Genomic DNA, 405 nt, shown 5'->3' with positions numbered 1-405 from the left:
AAAAAAAAAAAAAAAAAAAAAACAGGGGCTGGAGAGATAGCTCAGTGGTTAAGAACATTGCCTGCTCTTCCAAAGGTCCTGAGTTCAATTCCCGGCAACCACATGGTGGCTCACAAACCATCTGTAATGAGGTCTGGTCCCCTCTTCTGGCCTGCAGGCATACACACAGACAGAATATTGTATGCATAATAAATAAATAAATATTAAAAAACAAAACAAAAAAACCTTCCCTTTTTATTTAGACAAAAGGGGAAAATGTTGTGTGATATTTTGATTGTATTCTGATGCTTCCAAGACTGTCAGCAAAGTTTGTTTTGAATCAGAGGATGGAGCTAGCCTCTAGCTGATCAGAATTAGCCATAGAGGTTTTGGAGGACTGAGGACAGATAGATATAGGAAGGAGTA

This window comes from Alexandromys fortis, unplaced genomic scaffold (assembly GCF_014885135.2).
Source record: "Alexandromys fortis isolate MF-2015 unplaced genomic scaffold, M_Fortis_MF-2015_v1.1 scaffold_199, whole genome shotgun sequence".
NCBI classification, from domain to species: domain Eukaryota; kingdom Metazoa; phylum Chordata; class Mammalia; order Rodentia; family Cricetidae; genus Alexandromys; species Alexandromys fortis.
Note: the sequence above shows the minus strand (reverse complement) of the source record.